Raw genomic sequence first — 24,762 nt, forward strand, 5'->3', positions numbered from 1 at the left:
GCTATTCAGACCAGGAAAGTCCCCTGATTCTGTGTGGAGGTTTTGATCTCATGGAGAGAAGTAGTGTGGGTTCCATATTCAGCCTGGATTGGGGGTTGGTGGGAGTGGGGGTAAAAGTCAACGTTTTTCTCAGTCAGCCAGGAGGCTAACAGACACAGAAACCTGTTTTCATGAACTTTCACTGTGTCTGGAATGAAATGTGCAATCTCTCTCTCTCTCTGGAGAGTCACACCCTACATACCTAATTCCTGAGAGTATTAGGTGCAATTAAGGGAGAGTCAATACTTGGGAACTGCAGTCTGTGCGTAGGGTACTCCTGGAGTAAAATCAAGTAAAATTAACCAGGGTTCCTGTTTCTGATCACTGTGCAGGAGTGTTCTCTCCACCCCTAATGGGTAGTGCATGCACCAATGACACATCTGACACATGTGGAAACCCATCACCGTGCTTAAGAGCATCCAAACCAAGCTGAGAATTCCACGCATCCCACCAACACATGGAAATCCCAGAGATAGATTGTGGGAATGGAATGCGCACTCTCTCCCTGGAGGGACACATCCTGCTTACGTAAATCTGGAAAGTATTAGGCGCAGGTTGACAAGAGCCAAGGCTTGGAGAGTGTGCGTTGGAGTAACTGCTGGAGTCTAACCTACTAAATCGCGTAGCTTGCTATTGATATTGTTGTCTGGCAAGCTTTCCCACTGCTTGTCCAGCTAAGACCACCCTACCTGTTGGGGCTTGGCTTTCAGGATTAACAGGAGCTGAGTGGGATAATTCCCAGTGACTGGTCTACTCCTCCAAGACCTGCTGACGAGCCACGCTGGCTGTGCAGTCATAAAACCCCAGCCCATGTTAAAACGAGACAAGAAAGCGGGTTTGACTGCATATGCGTGCGGCTGGTCTAATTACTTCCTGCCAATACCCACACAACAAGCAAAAATGGCCACCTTCTGGGCCATTGGGTCACTGCCAATATCAACAACAACAACAACAACAACAAGATTCCATTTATAGAGCGCCTTTCACGTCGGGAGGACGTCCCAAGGCACTGTACAGTTGGGTCAGGACCCGAGCAGGGGGGAAATGGTCAGGGGAAGGGAGGGAGCAAGGAGGGGGGAAATGGTCAGGGTGAGGGGAGGGAAGGGAGGGAGCGAGGAGGGGGAAGAGAGTCGAGAGGGGAGCTGAAGGCACGGTCAAAGAGAAAAGTCTTGAGACCGGCCTTGAAGGAGGAAAGGGAGGAAGCGGCGAAGGCACTGGGGGATGGAGTTCCAGAGCCTCGGGGCTGAGAGGCTGAAGGCCCGGCCACCGATGGTAGGGCGGTTGGGGCGGGGGATGTGGAGCAGACCGGAGCCAGAGGAACGAAGGGTACGGGCAGGTAGGTAGGGGGATGGTAGGTCGGAGAGGTAGGAGGGAGCAAGGCCGTGAATGGCCGTGAATGTAACACAGGAAATGACATTGGCAGCAAGTTGCTGACTCGGAAGGGTCCTTTTTTTCAGCGTGGAAAGCTAAAATGGGCAATATTCTATATCTATTTTGGGGGTTACAACACTAAAAGCAGCCAACTTATCACTCACTGCATTCTATGATTGTGTAGCATCCAGGCATCCAAATCACTAACATCCTCTGACACAACACGTCAGCCAAAACTGTATTCCAGCACAATGATTTTGTCATCCTAGTATATTTGTAAGCTGCCACTCAAGGGTGAACAGGAGCTGGCATATGGATAGTGCGATTAAAAACATCTTCAAGTAATTTAATCCTTGCCAATAAGATGCTTCAGGTGTCCTCCTTCTAATTCCGTGCCAAAGAGAGTGGAGTCGAAACCAGCTTTGGGAAAATGCTTCAGATTATTGTTGTAATGCCAGAGGTGAGTATTTTCAGACACAAGTTAAAGCCAAAGTACCATCTGCCTGTTCTTTAGGTGGATGTTAATGATCCCATAATTAATAATACTCCTTGCATTTGATGTAGCGCTTAACATTTCGCCCACAAAATACGCAGTCATTCCACGTTACACTATATTCTGCGAAGTGCTTTGAGATGTCTCAATGAAGTGTGATAAGGCGCTATATCAAATGCAAGGATAACTTTTACTGTATTATTATTATGTCATTGAAACTTAAAAGCATTCCATAGGATTTTATTGCAAAGTGTAATGATTGTATATGTGTAGACAAACAAGTGAACTGATGGAAAGTGAACTGGTGGAACCATCGCTCAAAGGTGCTCAAGCTGTGGACAAGAAGTGGTGGCAAAGCTCTAATGCATTCCATATTAATCAGTGTTGCTTATCAGGAAGCTCATAGGGAGTTCCTGGTATCAAATGATCAACTAATGACTATCCTTCTTGGCAGGAGGTAAGCATAGTCACCTTGGAACTGAACTAGCTACAAGGTGACCTGCTTGGCAATGGAATATCGGAATCAAATCAACCCTCTGTGGCAGGCTTGGTAGTCCAGTTCCTGAGCCAGGTGAGTCCGCAGTACTCCAGGGTACCGCTGATGACACACCAGCCTGGCTCATCGGCAGGACTTGGAAGGGCAGATCAATCACTGGGAGCAGGGATTCTTCCCATTCAGCTTCTGTTTACTCTGACGGGTAGGATGGTCCTAGCTGGACAAGCAGCAGGAAGATTGCCAGACATGTGCTCACAATACGGTTTTAGCTGGGAGTTTTAGGGGTCAGCTGGGTATCTGACACATGCGGAAACCCATCACCGTGCTTAAGAGTATCCAAACCAAGCTGAGAATTCCATGCATCCTAACTACACATGGAAAACCCAGACATAGATTGTTGGAATAAAAGGCGCCTCTCTCCCTGGATCGTTCACCTCATGCGTGTTTCGTGAAAGTGCAAATAGCTGCCAAAAATAGACTACAAATACACGAAATACACTTGGCAGAAATGATTAGCGAAGATGGCTCAGCATCATAACAGCAGCAACAAATTACATTCATATAGCGCCTTTCATGTCAGGAGGGTGTCCCAAGGTGCCGAAAAAAACAAAGATTATTACCAACAGTAAAATATTTATCTCTTCAGTTCATTCTTTCAATAACACATTGCCTTTGAACTGATGTGAAGGGTATTATTGCCCTTGAGAAAGTGCAGAGCATGAATTCAGGCAGTGCTGCAGAGCTGCAGTCCTCCGGGGCAAAGCTGATGACAAACGAAGCATTCCGGGTCATTGGCAGAATTTGGAGAGGCAGACAGTCACTGGAAGCAGATTCTTCCCGCTCGGCCCCACTCAGCAGGTCAAAACATTAACAGGCAGGATGGTTCCTTCGCTCCAACATCGGTGGCTGTGCTTTCAGTCACTACGCCCCGAAGCTCTGCGACTTTCTCCCCCAATCCCTCCCCACTTTCAATTCTCACCTAATGACCTTCCTTTTTGATTGTGCTTACGGTCAGCTCCCCCTTCCCTCCCCCCTCCCTAGCTTTGGGGGGGTGTGGCGGGTCAGACTGTTAAGTTGTTGTTGTGGTGGTGAATAAGCAGCAGGAAGCTTGCCAGACAGCACTCTCAGTGGCGAGCTATGTGGTTTTAACCTAGTTAAACTGCAGCAGTACACCGCATACTCTGGGGTCCTCAAGCCTTGAGTCTTGTCACCTATGCGTAGTACTCTCTGGAATCAGGTAAGCAGGGTTGATACCCCCAAGGAAGAGGGTGCGCATTCCATTCCAGACACAGAGAAATTTCCATGTGTAGGTGACATATATACATGGAACTTTCAGTTTAGTTTGAATACTCTTGAGCACGGTGATGGATTTGATTTGATTTAGATACACTTAAGCATGTTGATGGATTTCTGCATGTACCAGACAACCAGCCGATCCAAAAAAAATGAACTCAAGCAACGGAAGAGCTGCGGAGAAATACCTTCAAAATTCAGACTGAATTAAAGAATGTTTCCAAATGTCTGCACCACTTCTAAACTTAAGGAAACATTCTTAAGGCTAAGATCAGGCAGGATAAATATCTGGCCTCGGGAATTGAAGTTCTGAAGAAAGATTAAGGATATCACATCATGGATTTGAGGTGACCCTCAAGGTTTATGAGGCAGATTAACTGGGAAGATTAATCTGCCTCATAAACAGATTAACCAACAAGATTGACTTGAAGTTCTTAGGCCTTGGGGACACGAGTTAAATATTGGGAATAAGAAGATTGGATAGGTAAACAGGGTTTATTTTTACATTAGAGCCATAGAACAAATTACCAGCAAAATCTTTTGAAGTGCCCATCATGAATAAATTCAAGAGGCGACGAGATGTGTTTCTACACACAGACGGGATTGAAGGACATTGTGAAAGGGTGTTGAGCCATACAGAGGTATGACCCCTTATCAAAAACAATTCAAAACATTCAAACCTCCATTAGATTAACCCTCTCCGCCAAAATCTTCTCTATTCCAGTCAAAAGTCTCAATTTTACAAGTCTCCCCATGTAAGGAAATTTTTCCTGGTGTCCTGGCCTACAATTGCCCCGATAAAATTGTTCATTCGCTTCATGGCTGTTTGTGGGACATTGCGGTGTGCAAACTGGCTGCAAACATTCGCTTGCAAAACACACAGTCTGTACAACTTTGCAGTATATCCTGTATAGTGGAGTTGCTATTGAATCCTGTAATGTTGTGATTAGTGCCCTTCCCTCACAAGCGAAAGGACCTAGGTTCGATTCCCGGGCGGGGCAAAATTTTTGGCAAATTTCCTTACTCCACACGCTTCTGTTTATCTAGCAGTAAGTAGGAACCCGGTCGTTAGTTGATTGGCGGATTGTTTTCCGGGGGCATGGATCCCTCCAAAATAATTTGATCACTCACTCCACTACTGTTTGTGGGACATTGCTGTGAGCAATTGGCTGCTGCATTTCACCCACAAAATACTGTCAATCCACTTCACAATACATTCGATAAAGCACTTTGAGAGGTCTCAACAATGTGATAAGGTACTACATCAAAGCACGGTTTATTATTACTATGCTGTGAAGCAATTTGAGACACCCTCCCAACATGACAGGCACTGCTACCAAATATAAGGATTATTTTATTATGGATAGCTACAGCCGTCACTGTTCGTTTGCACTGAGTCTGCACTGAACACGGTCTTTGTCAACTGAGTCACTAAGGGCAGCTTTGATATTTTGATGAAACCATTTGTTCTTGTAAGGGTTAAAAGGTTAGTAGAATTGTCTGCTGACTCAAGAGAATGTAATGTAGCAGCTCAATGTGACATCCAAGATGTGGCAGGAGGACAGTGTTTGCCTGGGAGCAGCTATTTATTCCTCGTGTTCATCACCTCGTTGTTCACAGAAGAGCACTCTCATTATCACAGCAGCTTCACTGCGCTGTTGTGCCTCACTCCACTGATGAAGTCTCTACACACTCTAAACTTCCATAAATCACTTGATTATTTTGTGCTTTGATATCTCCCCCCCTCCCTTAAATGACAACAGGCGCGCTGCACAGCGACTGACAAGCTAATGGGGGAACGTGGTGCGAGATCACTGCTGTTTGCACATCCCACCGAAGGTGTTAAATCAGGAAACACAGTTCAAAACTACTTAATCTGCCATGACAGATCGGCCTGAAGAGATGCTTCAGGAGATTTCAGACTCTAAACTCAACATGCTTGGGTTACATATCTGTTAAGACATTAATGAACCATGTTAGAGTAAAGTAATGAATAGTTTACAGCATGCCGGGGGAAACACAATTCTAATTTCTTTGTAACCAGCTGGCTTTTCTTCATACAGTTAACTTGCTAATCTCCTAGGGAGGAGCCATCAGTACTTAATGACATATTTCCGTCCGCTGAGGAACTTAATGGGTTGTTCAGATGAAATATGCCTGCTGCTAAATCTTTTTTTTGACAACTTCCCTCATAAATTTTTATTTATTGTTATGAGTCCTTGAGAAGGTGGCTTATAACAGCGACAACTCTTGCGTTTGCTGTCTGCAGGACATGTTTTTCATCATCAACTGCACATAGTTCTGATCACCACGACATAAGGGGGTTACCCAGGCCCTTGAGACAGTGCAGAGGAGAACAACGAGGATGATCTCCACTGTTAGAGGAATGAGCTATGAGTGACAACTAGACAACCTCAGGAGCTTCAGTCTTGAGAGAACATAGGACCTCATAGAGGTTTATATAATTTTAAATGGGGTTGAAAATAGTAAACCCAGAATAATTCACGATGCACTAAGACAGTAGAACAAGAGGACGTAGGTGGAATGCTGTACCTTAGTGGTTAGAGCACCAGCCTCACAAGTGAGAGATTTGGGTTCGATTCCCGGGCAGGGTGAAACACTGGGCAAGTTTCCTTACTCCACACGCCTCTGTTTACCTAGCAGCAAGTAGAAAACCAGTTGTTAGTCAGGGGTAATAATTCCTTATTGCTGTATTATAATTGCTGTAAGCAATTGGCTGACGCGTTTCGCCCACAAAATACACAATCAATTCCTTTACAGTATATTCTGTGAAGAGCTTTGAGACATCTCGAAGACACGATAAGGAACTATATCAAATGCAAGGATTGTTATATACTTGCTGTACCCGCTGCAGCTTCGTTTGCAACCAAAGGATTCTCTTGCAGTCTCTCTCTCTCTCACACACAGTTTCTATCACTGTCTCTCCCTCACACTATCTCAGTCTCTCTCTCTCTCTCTGTCTGTCTCACATGGGAGGACTCTAGCTCCTATGACAATCAGAAAAAAGTGCCATAAATTTATTGCAGAATATAGATGTATCTCTCTGAATGGTATGTGCTTTCCTCTGTTGCTACATAGTTGCAGAATATGATGCATTCTTCATATTTTGGGGCTTAATTAAAGCATTTTTTAATATAGTTCATCAACGATAGAAACTCGCCCCCAAAAATTAAACCCACGACACTGCCAGATGCAAGACCTTTCTGATGAGATGTAAGTTATGTCTCTACGTCAATCGGTTATTGTGTGACTGTCGAATTCACTGGCACACAGACAAATTGTATGGATTATTATTAGAGTTGTAAAGAGCAATTTCATGACTAAGAAGATAATTAACAACTGGAACAGGTTGCCAGGAAGGGTGGTTGATGCCAGGACACTGGAATAATTTGCAAAAGCAACTGGATCTTGTGATGGGAGAGTGCGTGTTCTGAAGGGATGAGATCAGATGGGCTGAAGGCCTTCTTCATCCAAACTAATCTTGTGAGAAGCCTGGATGCTTTAATTCTGCTCTGTGAGAAGAGGGGAGCGACATTTATCACAAATGGAGCGCAAAACGCAACATTCAGTGCAATAGTTATCACCAGTGACAGCTATTACATGTCTGTTCTAATGTTCTGAGAGGACAAGTTTAGGACGGACCACAGAAAGTATTTATTCATGCAGAAGGGAACAATAATAAATAATTATCCTTGCATTTGATATAGTGCCTTAACACATCTTCGAGACATCTCAAAGTGCTTCACGGAATATACTGTAAAGTGAAGTGATTGTATTTTGTGGGCGAACGAACAACTGAATGGGGTTACCAGGAAGGGATGGTCAAGATCAGTATGCTGGATTACGTCAGTAGAACTCTTGTGTGGAAGGCTATCCTGACAACCTCAGTGAATGATTTGCTCCATTCCATGTTATTACAGAAGATCAGTGTAACAGTTCTGTACAGGACCCAAAGAGTTGGAAGAAAGTAATGGTTGTCGTGATCCACACTTGGCCCAAAGCCTTTCTTGTCTGTTATTTCAATCAACCTATAGACGTTTCCATCAGTCAAACTACTGTTATTCTCTGTGGGTTACATGACTGAAATAAGAAAGACCTTGACGCCTTTTGAAACAAGCTATACAAAAGAAGTGTTTAGTGAGTATCTGAACAACCTGGGAGAAGTCCAAGAAAAATACCTCAGGATCACCTTTAATAATAATATAATAATAAAAATAATCCTTGCATTTGATATAGCACATCTTCGCGACATCTCAAAGCGCTTCACAGAATATACTGTAAAGTGTACTGACTGTGTGATTTGTGGGTGAAACGTGGCAGCCAATTGTGCACAGTAATATCCCACAAACAGTCATGGATTGAGTGACCACATTATTATTACGTTATTATATGTGATGTGCGTGACAACCAAATGTAAGGTTTATTATTATTTATTATAAAGTGGGATCTATTCCATTTTTCAACGCCACCATTCCTGTTGTCACCGTTAAACTTCTAAAAGTATTTTCGTTTGAAAATAAGGTTTATCAAGACAATCTGCACTGCACTATTGATTGTCCCCAGAAAACAAAATTCGCGAATAAAGTTATGATTTTAAGACTTTTCCTAAAATGTTGATAAGTTGGTTGGTTGGTTGGTTAGTTAATGTCTGTTGTGTATGCGGACTGAAGTTTGGAGTGACCTGAGTAGGCAGACGGGACCTCAGTTAAACATCTCATCTGAAAGTTGGTAACTCTGACAATGGAACCCTCCTCCAGCATTGCATTGGAGTGTCAGACAAGAGCTTAACGTAGCGATGTGGGGCTTGAACCCACAACCTTCTGACTCAGAGGCTACCACTGAGCAACTGACAACTGCAGCTGAAGTCCTTAAGCGTCACTCGTAAATCTCAGCGTTGGTGGAGCCAGGTCACGGGTTATTTAACTTCTGGTTGGTGGCCCCTGGTTAATCAATCCCTGATTCTTGCTGTCACTGAAAGTCTGTCAATGGATTGCGAGACGCTGACAAGTCCTCTGCCTGATTGGGATAAGGCGCTGAGGCAAATCTATGTCTGCATTGCTGCTAATGTGATTACTATTGACCTAAACTTGTTTGTTAATTGATGTAACAGAAACAAAACAGACAAGTTCATTTTCCACATTGATCACTGAAGAAGGAGATGGATTGAGAGCAATTTTATTAAAGATTGAAGTTGTCCATCAGCTTAGAACTGAAGCCAATTCTATTTATTCCATTTTCTTCCTCCCCCCACCACCACTCCCCAACCAATTTATCTTCCATTCATTCCATTTTAAAGGTGCTTGGTACAGGTTGTTCACAAAGTCCTGTTACTCCCATGTTTTTGTTTCTACAGTGCACTGACCAACAACTGAAACATGTGGAGGAATAGTGATAATTGTATTTAGAAGTATTCAATTGTGTTCAGTACAAGTGTTCAACTGTATTTAGACATCCAGAGATTCGATGTGAGTGAGCACCATAATTTTCACGGCAGATAATGATCTGTCTCCATGTTCAGTGTGACATCTTCCGTAACATGGATGGAGTGAGGAAGAAGTTACTGGTATCAGATATTGTTACACTCGACTCAACAGAAAATAAAAATTCATTGTAAGCAAAAAAAGGGGGGGTAACAGGACTTTGTGAACACCCTGGGACACTAATAATAATAATCCTTGCATTTGATATAGCGCTTTTCACGTTTTCTAGATGGTTAGAACACGTGCCTTGCAAACAAGAGGGCCTGGGTTTGATTCCCGGGTGGGGCAAAACTTTAGGCAAGTTTCCTTACTCCACACACCTCTGTTTACCGAGCAGTAAGTAGAAACCTGGTTGTTCCAGGGGTAATACTTGAAAGAAAGAAAGAAAGAAAGAAAGAAAGAAAGAAAGACAGACAGACAGACAGACAGACAGACAGACAGACAGACAGACAGACAGACAGACAGACAGACAGACAGACAGACAGACAGACAGACAGACAGACAGACAGACAGACAGACAGACAGACAGACAGACAGACAGACAGACAGACAGACAGACAGACAGACAGAATAATTTGCTCACTCAATCCATGACTGTTTGTTGGACACTGCTGTGTACAATTGGCTGCCGTATTTCGGCCTCAAAATATACAGTCAATTCACTCTACAGTATAATCTGTGAAGTGTTTTGAGAAGTCTCGATGGCGTAACAAAGCTCTATATCAATTGCAAGAATTATTATTATCATTATTACCCTGCTGCACAGCCACTTTCCAGCCTGAAAAGCTCCCAGTTGCGGCTATCTTCTTTTTCTCTTCCTACATTTATATGAAGGTACTAATTTATACTGGAATATCGATCCATGTCTGTTACTCTCCCCGCTCCCTTTTCTGATACCTTGCCCAAATGAGACTGGAGTGAATGAAGCTATTCGATCTTGAGAGCTGACGTAGCAGAACCTGAGGCCTGAAGCTTCTCCTGGCCTTTGCCTTGAGACCTTAATATTTCAGGGAGTGCAGAATTTTCCAAAATTGTGCACAACCTTAAGTTTGCAGACAATAATCCTTGTATTTTTGATATAACGCCTTATTAGGTCTTTGGGACACCTCAAAGCGCTTCGCAGAATATACTGTAAAGTGAATTGACTGTATATTTTGTGGATGAAATGCGGCAGCCAATAGCACACAGCAGTGTCCCACAAACAGTCGTGGATTGAGTGACGCATTCTTTTTCTTTTTTTAAATTTCTTTTTAAATTTAATTATTTTAATACATAATTCTCAAAGTTTCAGACCTAGTATTCATACGACTATGCTCATGAGAAATTTTAGGCCCTTAGGTGAGGTCACAAAAAAAGTAAGAATCCATGTAGCGTAAACTGTTTTCCCAGTATTGTGATAGAAATCTTATGGTTACGAAACATTATATTTTCTTAAATGCCATCGATTTCTGCCCTGCTACGAACATGGGTAAAGTTAATACTTTGGGTTATGTTGCTGCTGAGGATTTCTATTCAACCTGTATAATAAAGCTTTTGCTCAAAGTTTTTTTTAATTAATTTGTGTTAACCGAGCTGATTTTAAAATGTTGGTGTATTGCAGCCCTGATAGTGTTGTATATTCTGTGAAGCACTTTGAGATGTCTCGAAGATGTGATAAGACGCTGTATCAAATGATAGGATTATTATTATACACAGGCACATTGCAGTGCGATTGGCTAGACAGCAGTCAGCAAGATGCCAGGCTGATTTTTCCCCTGCTTAGCCCAATGAGACTTAAGTTAACACCTCAGATGCTTCCGCCTGAGGTAAGCAAACTGAGCACAGGCCAGAGATCAAATAATAATAATAATAATCATAATCCTTGCATTTGATACATCTCTGGATCTACAGGATTCAACTCCATACTGCACAGGGACTTCGACAACAACAAATTATATTTGTATATCGCCTTTCATGTCGGGAGGATGTCCCAAGCTGGACAGTCAGGGATTTGGACCCAACCTGGGGGGTTGGGATCAGGAGGGGTGGAGGGCAGGGAGGGTAGTAAGGTGACTGAATTTGTGGTGGAAGAGGAGGGTCTTGAGGTGAACCTTGAAGGAGTCAAGGGAGGTAGCGAGTTGAAGGGACAGTGGGATAGAGTTCCAAAGGGTGGGGACAGTGAAGCGGAAGGCCCAATTGGTGAGCGTGGAGCGGGCAGGGCAGGCTGGAGCCCGCTGAGCCGATGGAGCGATCAGGTCTCTATGGAGTTAGCAGGTCACAGAGGCAGGGAGGGGCAAGGTTTTGAAGGCAAGAACGAGGATTTTGAACTCTATCCTCTGAGGGATAGGGAGCCAGTGGAGCCGGGCTTGGATGCGAATGATAGGGTTCATCAACTGAGCTAGACAGATCTTTATACGTTGTGCCCAAGTAATCTTTAGAGAGTTCCAAACACTGAGAGAGAACAACACGGTTAAATGCTTCATCAAGATGTACTTAAAAATGAATTTCCAAAATATTTTCATATCACAAAAGCTTTTTGACATTCGAGCACGTAAATTGACTCCATTAATTACTGAGAAAAACATTGTTCCGTCGCATTGCAGCCCTTTTAAATTAACACCAAGTTGTACTTTAATAAAACATCTCCATGTTCACATTAAATACAGCACAGCACTAATTGCTGTTTGCTCCTTTCACACAACCAAAATTAATTTGTTTAACCTTGGGAATTTCAGTAATGATCTTTGTTGAATGAGGATGGTTGTTTATTTATTGGCTGCTATTTGTTGTACCGTTGCCGGGTGTCTGACACATGCAGAAACCCATCACCAAGCTTAAGAGTATCCAAATGAAAATGAGAATTCTACATGAGTATTCCACCTACACATGAAAATGTTCTTGAATGGAACATCCATTCCAGAAATCTCTCGATACTCTTTGGGATTCAATAAGCCCTCTGTTTACTTAATCCGGGAGAGTATTGGGCATAGGTTTGTGAGTTCCTAGAGTACCCATTGCGTTGCCATGCTGGAGTCTAACCAGCTAAAATCACATTAAATGCATTATCTGCCAAGCTTCCCACTGTTTGCCAGCTAGGACCACCCTACATGCCGGTTGGGGCTTTGCCTTGCAGAGTTAAAGGTAGAAGATCCGGGTTCGATTCCCGGCCTGGGCGAAACCTTTGACAGTTTCCTCACCTCCCATGCCTCTGTTTACCTTGCAGTAAGTAGAAACCCGGTTGTTAGTCGATTGACAGATTGCTTTCCGGGGGTACTAATCCCTCTCCCCCCAAAAAAAATTGGTCACTCAATCCACGACTGTTTGTGGAACACTGCTGTGGGCAATTGGCCGTTGCCACTCCTGGGAACATATTGTATTGACCAATGCTGCACGCTCCCCATGGCTCTGATGGCTCTGGAATGGACCAACCTGCCAGAGTTGCCTGTAGTGCTCCATCTGCACCCTTTAAGCAACGCCTTTCCATGTTAAATTCCACCTACACATGGAAATTCCAGATGGATTGTCGGAATGGAATGCGCACTCTCTCCCTGGATGGACGGATCCCGCTTATCTAATTCCAGAAAGTATTTGGTGGAGGTTGGTAAGTGCCAAGACCCCAGAGTGTGGGTTGGGGTAACTGCTGGAGTCTAACCGGCTAAAACCACATAACTTGCCATTACAGAGTCTGATCTACAGGCATCAGCAATAACAACTTGCATTAAAATAGCACTCTTCAGCATCTCAGAGCCCTTGAAAGAGTCAAAGAGATAAAGAGTTAAAGGAATTTAGTGAAATTAATGAAGATGGTTAAGCAATGCGCACTGACATGATTTTCTCTTAATTTCCTCCTTGTACCCTTTGTATGTCTGTGTGTTCAAGCATCGCAGGTCAGAGTTGCTCAACACCAACCTTCTTCGGGTCTGTGTATTTTAAGAAACTTTAATAATTCGGTGAAGGTCATCTTTACCTAATGCAAATGAAATGAGGCATAAATCACAAATTGTTTAACATCCACGGGGGATTGTAAATGTGTTTTTTTTTGTCGGGGCAGGCAATTAAACTCAAAACTGGGTTTGGTACTTTGAGACCTGAAGCTCACCCTATTAATGTACCAACCCAGGAACAAATCGTGAAGTCTTGCGCTAACGGTAATGGTTGTTCGTAGCTTTTGGGATTCTCGCAATTTCAAGGCAGCAGTCAATTTGGTCTCTTCTTCAGTTATTATTATTAATGGCTCTGAGGTCAAGGTCTGATGCTCTCATAGCTCAGGGCCAGATCTAATTCGCTATCAGTCAATGAAGTTTCCTGAGGCGCAGAGTGAAACATGTGAGCATTCTGCTCTGCACAATGAGTTCTGTGCTGCTCAGGTCTGGAAGCAGAGAGGAGGGAGGGAGGGAAGGTTGTCTGTGGAGGGCAGCAATCCATGACTTGATTACTGATAAATAATAATAATCCTTGCATTTGAAATAGTGCCTTATCACATTGTCACGATGTCTCAAAGCGCTTCATAGGATAGTCTATGAAGTGGATTGACTTTCTATTTTGTGGGCGAAACATGTCAGTCAACGAGCAGAGGAGAGCAACGAAACTGATCCCCAGGGTTAATAAATTATAATAATAATAATCCTTGCATTTGATATAGCGCCTTATCATGTCTTTGAGACGTCTCAAAGTGCTTCACAGTGTGTACTGTAAAGTGAATTAACTGTATATTTTGTAGGTAAAACACAGCAGCCAATTGCCCACAGCAGTGTCCCACAAATAGTCGTGGATTGAGTGACCAAATTATTATTTTCTTTTGGAAGGGGTTATTAGCCCCGGAAAGTGATCTGCCAATCGACTAGCAACCAGGTTCCTACTTACTGGTAGGTGAAAAGAGGCGTGTGGAGTAAGGAAACTTGGCCAAGGTTTCGTCCTGCCGGGAATCGAACCCCGGTCCTCTCGCTTACAGGGCAACACAACACTACAGGACTCAACAGCAATGCAGCTTCTTCATGCCCCCCCATGGCCGGAGCGCTCTTACGAGCAGCTTTTATCGCCATCTGTGCGCGGGGAGCTTTGCCGGAGTGGATTTCCACGCTGTCTGCTTTGTCCGGGGCATCTTCTGATTGGATAAACAAGAGAAGCTGTGAATGCAACATACTGCATTGAAGTGTCAGCTTGGACTATGAGATTCATAGGAACGTAAGAAAAGGAGGAGGCCATTCAGCCCCTCAATCCTTTCTGCAATTCTATTAGATCAAGGCTGATCTGTACCTCAACTCCAATAACCCGCCTTTGCCCCATATCCCGTACTTCAGATGATGCAGTGCTCCCCCCACCAATGCACCGAAGAGTCACCCGAACTATTATTGGGGTGAAATTCCACCTGGGTCCAGATTTACTCCATTTTCAGAGCAGCCAGAGTTTGCCAAACAGTTGAATTCAACCTTAGTTTCTGCAATTTCTTGAAAAAAAACTTACAGGAAACCGTCTTCTAAACTAAGGCTCCACACAAAGAGTTTTCCAAAGATTGGATATTGTGAAAAACTAAGGGAAAAAAAGGGAAAGTCTGGACCCAGGTGTAATTTCTGTCACTATGAGTCCCAAGTTTAAACGTGGATCTCAAACCCGCAACCTTCTGATCCAAAGGCACATGCACCTTCAAAAACAAGTACTGACTAAATGCGATGGCGGGCGGGCAGATTGGCATCTACTGGGATTCAATCACTGCCAAGCCTAGTGAAGGGGCACAGCTCTGTGCTTGGCTATTAATTAGTGAGTTTTAAAACTGTCAGGAAACTTGTACAAGGTTTTAAAAAAGACTATTAATGTAACAAAGTACCATTGTGTGCAGTACTGTCATCCTGCAGAGATAAATGGCTCTGGGTATTAAATCATAATGGGTTGCTAAAAGCACAAGTCATTAGAATTTTCTTTAAACCAAGATGGATTGTGTGTGGTAGCAAACTTCGCTCTGTCAGTGAGAGGTCGTGTCTGCTTCGAGCAAGCCACAAGGAGTACAGCAGCTGAAACAGCAAGTGGCAATTGTTTCGTGAGTAAAATTTTATTCTTGTTTTAAAAAAACAGTGAATAAATAAAATGGTAATGATCATAATCCTTGCATTTTGAACTTGAGCCTCATTCAGGTGAATATTAAAGATGTCACGGCACTGTTCGAAAAGAGAAGTTTCTCTCTCCGTTCTAGCCAATAATTACCCTAAATAAAACTGCTTATTCACTTCATAGCTGTTTGTGAGACATTGCTAAGCGCAAATTAGCTGCAATGTTCGCCCACATAACACGCAATCATTGCATTTAATAATATGTACTGTGAAGCACTGTGGGACATCCACCCAACATGAAAGGCGCTCTACTAAATGCAAGGATTATTATTTGATACAGCACCTTTCACATCAGGAGGAAGTCTCAATGCGCTTCAAGGGATACACTTCCCGTGTAAGGTGACTGTATTTTGTTCAGGCTAAAACAAAGTGTGATTAACTGCCCCGTCAATCCAGATTGGCATAAAGAGATCCTTGGGGGAGGAAATGTCAGAGTGACTGGGTATCTCACCACTGGAAAGAAGGGCCTCAGTGTCGTATACTGGGATCAAGCACTCTGAGACACTACCCTGCTTAGAGGGTGCTATATACGTGCAAGTTGTTTTTGTTGTTGTTGTATGCTGCGCTTTCTGCAGTGAATCCTCATTGTCAGTCATTGACTCATAGGAACATAGGAGGTGGAAGAGGCCATTCAACCCATCAAGTCTGTTCAGGGAGTTTATGATTTCATGGCAGATCTCTTAATCCCATCAAATCCCCACCTTTTCTCAATATGTTTTAGTAATAATAATAACAATAATGATAAGGGCCTTCTTCACCCAAAGTAATCTGATGATTTTGTGAAAGACCAACTATGGAGCTAAACTGTGGCCAGCCAACTCTGACACCAATGTCATGACATGAATAATCCTCAGGCTATTGTAATAATATAATAATAAATAATAATCTTTGCATTTGATATAGTGCCTCAACAAGTCATTGAGACATCTCAAAGTGCTTCACAGAATATATTCCAAAATAGACTGACTGAAATGCGGCAGCCAGTTACACACAGCAGTCTCCCTCAAACCGTCATGGATTGAGTGACCAAATTATTCTTTTATATATACTTGTAGAGTGATGAACGTTTGGAAAAATCCAACAAGCAAGACATTTGTACATTTGTAAATCAGTGAGCGTGTGGAGGAATTGGGAGACAGACAGAATGGAGAAGTTACCCTCTTCCAGCCAACACACATCCCCCTCCAGATTTTGTCTCCAAAGTCACTGGCAGTCCATTGTTTTACACCGGTTATTCTAACATTAACACTTGGGCTGTCTTCAGCTTTGTGACCCACAACCTGTTGAAATGATAGGAGGAGGTCGCAGAACATCCTTTACTGTTTCCAGGAGTCTCGCTGAAGTGCACTCCACAAGTGGCTTTTGTTTTACACTCTGTTTTTCCAGCTTTATGACCTGTGTATAATAAACCAGTCTCATTAACTAACGGCAAGTGATTCATTGCTACGTTTTAAGTTTTGAAATTTCTACGGTTCAATCAAATTCTCGACTGGATGACTGAATTTGCCACAAATGGTACATTATTATGCAATAATAGACACAACCTTGTTCAGCAATAAATATGCAGTTTATTCATCTTTACCATAGATAGAACCTTAACATCCATACACAGCACAATTTATTCCCCCGCCTCACTCTTTCCAGGTTAGAATAAATTATCCTTTTAACCTGGTCTTTAAACTGAGCTACTCTAAATCTCGGCTCCACTCCTAACTCAGTTCAGTTTTTATCACATTACACAGCACAGAGGTGCCGAGTGTGAGGAGCAAGAAGGAGAGTTTCAAAGAATTTCTTGAACACAGAGCTGAAATACAAGGATGAAAGCAAGACTGAAGAATCCTGTCCCTTGAAATACATCGGATGGAAAAATGGGCGCACAAAACAAGATTTGCATTAGTACAAGATGACTCAGAGGGGACCTCATAGAGAATAAAAAGAAATAGCTTTAGAGCAGAAAGCCTACCTACAATTGGCTGATGAGGCTCAGACCATACCAGTATTTAAATGGGAATTGAATAAATCGAATACACTTGTGGAAAGGAAAATAACACTGAAGGGAATAGCAAGGTTTGTTATTATTATTATGTTTGTTTTACATTGCCATGTTTATCTGCATTCAATTTGTAGATCGATATATGTTCTGATTATTATTACTATTATTGGGAAAGAGCAGGGGCAATGGGAAACAAGTTAATTGGATTACTAGGGGAGTGAACACCAGCAAAGTTCTTCTGTGTTGTTAAGTTTATTTGATTTTCAGAATTTCCAGCTTGAGTTTAATATTAAATATTTGTTCATCCCTGAGGGTGTTTCTTCGCGTTATTTATAATATAAATAATAATAAATAATCCTTTCATTTGATATAGCGCTTTTCACGTCTTCTGGATGTCTCAAAGCGCTTCACAGAATATGCTGTAAAGCCAACTGACTGTATATTTGTGGGCGAAACGCGGCAGCCAATTGCGCACAGCAGTGTCCCACATGACCAATTTATTATTGTTTTGGAGGGATTATTATCAGATGTGTGGAGTAAGGAAACTTGCCCAAGGTTTCGCCCTGCCTGGAATTGAACCGAGGTGTCTCGCTTGCAAGGCGAGTGCTCTAACCACTGAGCTACAGGACTCCAATATAATACTCCACAAGTAATAATAATCCTTGCATTTGATATAGCGCTTTTCACATCTTCTCGACATCTGAAAGCACTTCACAGAATATGCTGTAAAGTGAATTGACCGTATATTTGTGGGCGAAACGCCCACATTATTTGTTTATAATCAAAATAATGCTTGCATTTTGACACATCACCTTATAACTAGAGTAATCTCTGTGTCTGGGTCAAATACCTCAGCAGCTGCATTGTCAGTGAACCACAAAAAAAAAGCTGACCTCTGGGTCATCCGGTCGCACTGATGCAATTTCCTATGTGTTGCACACATCAGAACAAAGTGCCGCTGATGTCGCTTCCTGTGCACAGCACGTGCAAGAACCGCCGTTGACGATAATTCACAATAAATCTCATCAGAGGGGTCGCAGAGGCTCTGGAATGGAAACAAATCCAACTTAGTGCTCTTCATGGACTGGGGCCTGTAGCATTTTGTTGACAGAGCAGAGAGATCTTTACTCTGCATCCAACTGTGCTTAACCTTGCTTTATCCACGACTGTTTGTAGGACACTGCTGTGCGCAACTGGCTGCCTCATCCCCCCCCATCCCCAATAAAATACTTAGTCAATCCACTTTACAATATATCCCATGAAGTACTTTGAGATGCTGTGACCATGGGATCAGGATAAGATATATCAAATGTAAGGATTATTATTACCTGGCCTGGGAGCGCTTGATGCTGGCTCTGGGAGAGAAACTGGGAAAAGTGGGATAGTGCTTAAAATTAACAGCTCCGAAACTCGATGAGCACGAAAAAGCCTCACGATGATGCTGATAATCTTTCTTTTCTCCTGGAAAATAACTTATTCCATGGCAATGCACACGAGGACAAGGGTAAATGCAGATTCATGAGTAAAAGCCATTTGTGTGACTTCTTGGATTCATTTACATACGCAACCTGTCATTATGTTCTCAATCCGATGAGAAAGTGCATTAAGTGCTGATTCACATGGAAGAAATTCGCTCGCCCAAACAATTGCAGCCTAAAAGCCAGCACTAATAAACTACGGTCAAATGACAAGTGTACATGTTGTGAATATGTGATTTGTTTTTGATGAGAGGCGGGAATTCCTTGAGGGAAGAAAATTTCACAGTCGACAGAGTTACAAAGAGTAATTTCACATCAGCTCACTCATTCCCTCCGCTCCACCATTGGCAGCCTTGCTTTCAGCCACCACGCCCCAAAACTCTGGAACTGTCTGCCTCAATCCCTCTTCCATGCCCCTTCTTGCCTGTTTTCAGATCACATCTGAAGACCTTCATCTTTGACCGTGCCTACGCTCACATCCCCTTTCTCCCCGGGACGGCATCAAGCTCCACTACTGAAAAGCACTCCGAGACGCTACCTCACATGAAGTGTGCTATATAAATGCAAGTTGTTGTTGTTGATTTTTAGTTTGAAAGAGGGGGCAGGACATTCCAATCAGACACAGAGCAATTTCCACGTGTCCATGGATTATACTCAGTCTCAGTCTGGTTGGGATACTCTTAAGCATAGTGCCAGTTTGCCACGTGAGTCAGACACCTGGTTGAACCCCCAAAAATACAATCTACATTTACTTGCACCTTTAACATTGAGGAGATGTCTCAAAGTCCTTGATTTGCTGGTACCTGCGTTGGGGATGGGAATTGAAGGGATGATGGGGAAGGGGAAAGATGACTGAAAGCGTGATCAAAGATCTTGAGATGGGCCTTTAATGAGGGAAGTGATGGAGTGAAGATGACCAAAGGTGCTAGGTTGTCAGCCTGGAGTAGTTGGTAGCACTGAATACATTTAAGATAGTGTTTGATAATAACAATAATAATCCTTGCATTTGATATAGAGCCTTATCACGTCTTCGAGACGCCTCAAAGCGCTTCACAGAATATACTGTAAAGTGAATTGACTGCATATTTTGTGGGCGAAACACACAAAACACACACAGAGTTTGATGCTGTGGAGTGTGGATGGGAGGTAAGTATGTCAAATAGGTCAAAGCATCTCTTCATTCAATCTTCTCTTGTGATCGTCTCCGAATTCAGGTACCTGGCAGATCCAATGTTCCTCACCTCTGTGATGAGTCAATGTTTCTCTCTGAATCTCCCATAAATAGGGCTCTATGAATAGACATACCAACTCTCCCTGTTTTGTAGAATGAACCATCATTTCTCTCCTCAGATCACTTCCTCTGACTCCAGAATTGTCCCAGTCATCGCTGCAATGCAAGGTTAACTCGCAGAGCTCCCGTCCCTGTGAAATATAATAATAATAATCATCCTTGCATTTGACATAGTGTCTTATCACATTGTTGAGATGTCTCAAAGCATTTCACAGGATATACTGTAAAGTGAATTGCCTATACATTTTGTAGGCAGAACCCGGCAGCCCATTGTGCACAGCAGTGTCCTACAAACAGTCGTGGATTGAGTGACTAAATGATTATTATTTTAAACAAGATTTGCAATTGTAGAAGACCTTATAGAGAAAAAGAGGACATAGATGCAGAGTTGCAAAGGGCAATTGCAAAAAAGACACCAGGAAGTATTTCCTTACCCAGTGGGTAATTAATGACTGAAACAGGCTGCCAGTAAGGGTGGTTGAGGCCAGGACACTCGACACATTTAAAAATAACATTATGGTGTGAAGGGAGTATGGTAGGGTGGATGTTTTGGAAGGTTGAGATCAGTTGGGGCAAAGGGCCTTCTTCATTTGAACAGATCTTGTGATATCAAAGAGCTTTTGTGTGGGAAGCTATCCTGACAACCTCAGTGAATGATTTGCTCCACTCCATGTTATTACAGCAGATCAGTGTAACAGTTCTGTACCGGACCCAAAGAGTTAGAAGAAAGTAATGGTTGTCGCGATCCACACTTGGCCCAAAGCCTTTCTTGTCTGTTGTTTCAATCAACCTACAGACGTTTCCATCAGTTATTCTCTGAGGGTTGCATGACTGAAATAAGAAAGACCTTGACACCTTTTGAAACAAGCTATACAAAAGAAGTGTTTAGTGAGTATCTGAACAACCTGGGAGAAGTCCAAGAAAAATACCTAAGGATCATCTTAATAATAATAATCCTTGCATTTTATATAGCACCCTATCACATCTTCGCGACGTCTCAAAGCGCTTCACAGAATATACTGTGAAGTGTAGTGACTGTGTGATTTGTGGGCGAAATGTGGCAGTTAATTGCGCACAGCAGTGTCCCACAAATTATTTTTTTTAATTTTATTTTTGAGGGTTTATTACCTCTGGAAAAGCGATCTGCCAATCAATTAACAACTGGGTGCCTACTCACTGCTAGATAACCAGAGGCGTGCGAGTAAGGAAACTTTCCAAAACTTTTGCCCTGCCGGGAATCGAACCTTGGTTGCGAGGCAAGTGCTCTAACCAATGCTTGACAGGACTCCTTATAAAAGCAACCACACAGAGTACATAGATGTCTAACTAGGTCAGCGACCACTCCTTGGCTGGCAAACATGGCTGCACTTCCCAGCCTATTGCAGACCTGCCTGGTTTTGCCAGGATTGTCCCCTTAGAGCCAAGTCAAGCCAGGTCAATCCCAACCTCCCGAGGAGGATATATTTAGACACGGAGCTCATGTTATTGACCTTGAGTGGATGAAGAGCTGGGCAGAGTCGGTGGGATTCAACGTATGGTCCCAAACCTACTGACCGAGAGGGCAGGTTAAACACAGCGCAGGGCAGAGGAACAGCAAACACAGCGAAAGATTAATGTGAGGCAAAATATAAAGGTATACTCTTAGCAGCAGGATTTGAAAACATAGTTTGCAATCGACACACAATCTGGAAAGCTGGGGAAACACATGAATCTCCAAAACTGTAATATAAAATCAATGGATCCCACTTAATTGCAAGCACGCTAACCAATAAGCTGCAGGACTCCGATTCTGAGATGGAGTTCCAGAAAGCAGGAGGACCCGGTTTCGATTTCCGGGCAGGGTGAAATATTAGGCAAGCTTCCTTACTCCACACACCTCCACGTAGGAACACGGTTGTTAGTTGATTGGCCGATCGCTTTCTGGGCGTAATAATCTTTCAAAAAAGAAATTGGTCACTCAATCCACGACTGTTTGTGGGACACTGCTGTGTGCAATTGGCTGCAGTGTTTCAGCCGAAGAGAGCAATATCGGCTGCGACTGGCTGAGCCGGCTATTATTAGCTGTCAGATGTTCCACACAGTGAACAATAATATTCCTTGTATTTGATATGGTGCCTTATCACGTCGCTGAGACGTCTCAAAGCGCTTCACAGAATATTCTGTTAAAGTGTATTTTGTGGGCAAAATGCAGCAGCCAATTGTGCACAGCAGTGTCCCACAAACGTGGATTGAAGTGACCAAATCGTGGATTGAGTGACCAAATTTCTTTTTTTGTGGAACGTGGATTGTGAAATAGAATGTGGGAGCACTGACTGGCGATCGCACTCAGTTAGAAAGCGGGTTGGGATTCTGTGGGCCGCCAACTACCATGTTATAACTGAGTTCTATTGCATAATACAAATAAGCCAAGGAGGTTCAGAAACATGCAAACACTAGGCAAGAGACTGGAAAAAACTGAGCTTTAGGAATGCGATCTACAAAAATAAATTACATTTGTAGAGCACTTTTCACATCGGGGGGATGTACCAAGGCGCTGGATATCAAGGATTCGGGATCAGGAGGGGTGGAGGGCAGGGGTAGGAGGATGACCAAAGGCGCAGTCGAAGAGGTGGGTCCTAAGACAGGCCTTAAAGGAGGTAAGGGCGGAAGAGAGGCAAAGGGACTGTGAGATGGAGTTACAAAGGGTGGGGACAGAGAGGCTGAATGCCCGATCGCTGTTGGTGGGATGACATGTAGCAGGCCGAAGCCGGCTGAGCGGAGGGAGCAGACAGGTCTGCAAGGAGTTAGCAGGTCATAGAGATAGGGAGACGATGAGGGCGAGGATCTACCCAAAGAATCTAATTAAACTCCTGATAACTCGTCACTCCAAGGGAAAAGATCTGTGACCAGTTATCCCGAGTGGTGAGTTACGTATATAAACGTGGCCGTCAAATTGCCAGCATGATGACTTAAGCGGTAGTGACACATTTACTGCAGTGAATTTAAATAATTTGATGAGATTGTAATCTTGAATTAAAAATCTGGTGCAGGTGTTGGCTTAGCTTAATTGATCACATACTTACCTTCTGATTAGAAGCGTGTGAGCTCGCGTGAACTCCTAGTCTAGGTTGGCACCATAGCTAAAGGAAATCGACATTGTCCGAGGTGTTGACACGATGGGCCGAAAGGCCTTTTTCTGTGCTGTAAATTTTTACTTTAAGGTTGCGAGTCCTTCAAAGCTCCATGAAAGAAATCTTCTAGAAAGGGATAAATTGTTCGGTGTTGGAATTAGCAGCATAATCTTCTCTCCGGTGTACATTGGTACGATGTTTAAAAAAATCTTACAAAGGAAAACAAAACAAATGAATAAAATATTAATAATTTGGTCACTCAATCGCACGACTGGTTGTGGGAGGGACACTGCTGTGCACAATTGGCTGCCGCCTTTCACCCACAAAATATACAGTCAATTCACTTTGCAGTTTATGCTGTGAAGTGCTTTGAGACATCTCAACGACATGATAAGCTGCTATATCAAATCCAAGGATTATTATTAATATTATTATTAAAACACATACGGTACATTTAATCGGCTTGATGGGAGAGAAATATATGTTTGTTTGTGTTGCTGCTTTGTCCTTTTCCTTTGTACCGTAATAGGCACATTTTTTAAAAAAACTTTCTTATTAGTCTTGTGTGATTAACCAGAAAATGCCACTGACTTCAATTTGTTTTGTTGGGTGGATAGCATGTCACAGCCCTGACAGATGAAATGTCAAGCTATGGGAAAATGGACAAAAGAAATTGCCCACTTGTACGAAAGTGCTCAGTTGACACTAATTTGCCTGATCTATAAAAACAAATCTGTTCTCTAAAGCTCACGCAGTTGTATTTGTTCCAATGCTTCACCTTGAGCTGATTTCACCAAAGTCACTCTCGTTCTGGCCACAGGCAGTGTTCTCTTGCCAAAATAATGCATCATTTACAGTATCGTCGGATAGTTGCTGCTTGTTAATGATGTCCTTGCAGCACCTGCTTGCATTCTTGAGTTGTGCTGTTAACTGTTTCCTTGTAGTCTACGAGGCTGGTTACCTTATTATGGCTCCTGCAGTCAATGATGAATGACTCGATCGTGATCTGCTTACCATGCACTACTATTCGTTACTTTTAGAATAATTACATTTATTTCCATCCTGCAAAGTGACCCATTCCTGAATGTCAAAAAACAATCAGCATTTCTGACAATGGAGTGATAGCCAAGACTGTGAGCTCAAGTCTCGATGTGGGGCACAAATAATAATAATAATAATAGTAATCATTGCATTTGATATAGCGCCTTATCACGTCTTTGAAACGTCTCAAAGTGCTTCACAGAGTATACTGTAAAGTGAATTGACGGTATTTGGTGGGTGAAACGCAGCAGCCAATTGCACACAGCAGTGTCCCACAAACAGTCGTGGATGGTAAAAAAATTTCAAGGGATTATTACCCTCAGAAAGCAATCTGCCAATTGACTAGGTAAACAGAGGTGTGTGGAGTAAGGAAATTTGCCTAAGGTTTCACTCCGCCTGGGAAACAAATGTTCCAACCACTACGTTACAGGACTCCACAATCCACTGCCTTCTGAACTAGATGTGAGAGCTGTAACCACTGAGCCAAACAGACATCATTTTGGGGTATAGCCTTTAAGCACAGTACAAATCTAATTGTACACTGACCACTGGAATTCGTGTTCACCTTATACT

Source organism: Callorhinchus milii, unplaced genomic scaffold (genome assembly GCF_018977255.1).
Source record: "Callorhinchus milii isolate IMCB2004 unplaced genomic scaffold, IMCB_Cmil_1.0 Scaffold3, whole genome shotgun sequence".
Taxonomy (NCBI): domain Eukaryota; kingdom Metazoa; phylum Chordata; class Chondrichthyes; order Chimaeriformes; family Callorhinchidae; genus Callorhinchus; species Callorhinchus milii.